The 2132-nt window shown below is 39.5% G+C and overlaps 1 pseudogene; it reads left to right on the top strand.

Annotated features, from left to right (window-relative positions):
- The first annotated feature begins 212 nt into the window (after positions 1 to 212).
- Positions 213 to 311, top strand: LOC145629819 (small nucleolar RNA R71; annotated as a pseudogene).
- The last annotated feature ends 1821 nt before the right edge of the window (positions 312 to 2132 follow it).

Genomic DNA, 2132 nt, shown 5'->3' with positions numbered 1-2132 from the left:
ACTTCCCCAAATCTTGCTTATTAAAGACCGAATACCCAATAATCCTATGAAAGATCCTAACGGCCGGATGGATAATCTCACTAGCAAGAGACTTCTTTGAATCAAACTCCCTCTTGTTGGCTATGGTTCTCCACCAAGAAACCTCATTATACTCAGCTTGGACTAGGGGACTTAAACCGCCATAGAAGATTTGGACCACTTGGTATGTTGGGATTCCGTGGTGAGGGCACTCCCTTTGATACTCTTTGTATCTCTCCCATGCTTCGTAAAGGATTTCATTTGGCCTTTGCTTGAACCCTTGAATCAAGGCTCTTGCCTCCGCCATCTTCTTTTGAGGGTAGAAGCGGGACAAGAAGGCCTTTGTAACATCATCCCATGTTCTCAAGGAATTGGGCTTCACCTCTTTATCTAACCACTCTAAGGATCTTCCTATGAGAGAGAAAGGGAACAACTTGAGGCGGATGAACTCTTGAGATACTCCGTTGACTTTGATGGTGTTGCAATATTTCTCAAATTCTTTAAGATGGTTCAACGGGCTCTCATTCTTAGCCCCACTATATTGCCTCCTCTCAATTAAGGTGATCATGGTCGGCCGAATTTCGAAATCATTTGCCGGTGTTGTAGGCGGAGCTATGCCGCTCTCAAACCTATATGCACCGGGTATTCCTAGCTCCTTCAAGGCCACTCTCGGATTTTCTCCCATGCCTTGCTCTTCTTCAATCTCTTCTTCACTTGAAGAACTATACCCCAAGGATCGATTAGCTATTCTTCTCCTTGAGAGAGTCCTTTCGAAAGCCGGGTCAAAAGGCACAATGGATCGATCACGAGCTCTATGCATGCAAAACTTCAAAGAAAATATTAGTAGCACGGCTACAAGTGTAGCCTAAAGAAATAAAATCTTTTTATATATTTTTTTTTTCAATTAAAATGAAGTAGACTCAACAACAAAAGCTAAGCACCAATAGCATTCCCTGGCAACGGCGCCATTTTGAAGAGGGGGAAATGTATGTCGTTATCTACCCTTCCCCCAAGTCAAACTAAATTTGTAAACACCTAACCAACCTTATATGAATATAGGGCAAGTTAAGGGTCGATCCCTAGGGAATGCAATGATGAAAACTAGAGTCTAAGTCAAGCTACCTCGAGGATGGAGTTGAGATTATGGTTGGCACTATGGTAAACTAAAACAAGTCTAATCAAGTAAATCAAAGGTCTAAACAATAGGGATATGGGTTTCACATGTAAGTTCAATGATAATGCTAATTTAGAGCTCAATCAATTAATTCAAGTATTGCAATGGACAAACAATAGTAGCAATCAAGAGAGTTCAAATGCTATCTCCTATAGGCCAATCTAGGTGTCACTATGACAGGCAAATCAAGAAGAATCACAAGCAAACCCAATCAAATAGAGCAAATTTCAAATCAATTGTTCATGTCATTAAGAGTTGCAATGCAATCTAGATTAATCTTATAGGTTGATCACTCCTAGTCTAATCAATCACATGCAAAACTATGTCAACCAATTTAATTGCAACAAATCAATCAATCAAAGAGCATCAACTAGCAATTTCATTAATCAAACATGCTTCCCCTTTTCCCTAGCAACTAATCTACTCACTAATCATGGTGAAATTAAAAAACAAATAACTAGAAATTGCATTAATCATCATTCTATATCAAAATCTAAGAGAATTCAAAATATTCAACAATATCAAATTCAAATCCAAAGAAAAACAAGCAACAAGCATAAATCAAATAGCAAGTAAGTAAGAGATGAAAGAAGGAAGAGATTCTCACTAATATTGATGATTGAAAATGAAGAAATCCAAGCTTGATTGATCAAATGTTGAGTTACAAATCCAAAACCAAGAATTCCCTCTAACTTCTCTCTAAATTCTCTCTCTAATACTAAGCTAATGAAATATTATCAAAAAGTTGGTTTCAAAAAGGAATTACAATTCTGTTTATAAGTAAAGAAGAAACCGGCAAATCCCGCGCTCTCTCCCGTTGAACCCGCGGCCGCGGAGAAATGGGTACGGAACCCTCCGCGGGCTTTCTGGGCAACACCCGCGCCCGCGGCAATTTAAACCCGCGCCCGCAGCTAATCCCCTGCTCCTAAAACATAATCAG

This window comes from Chenopodium album, chromosome 4, assembly GCF_948465745.1.
Source record: "Chenopodium album chromosome 4, dcCheAlbu1.1, whole genome shotgun sequence".
Classification (NCBI taxonomy): domain Eukaryota; kingdom Viridiplantae; phylum Streptophyta; class Magnoliopsida; order Caryophyllales; family Amaranthaceae; genus Chenopodium; species Chenopodium album.
Note: the sequence above shows the minus strand (reverse complement) of the source record. Positions and strands in the feature narration are given on the sequence as shown.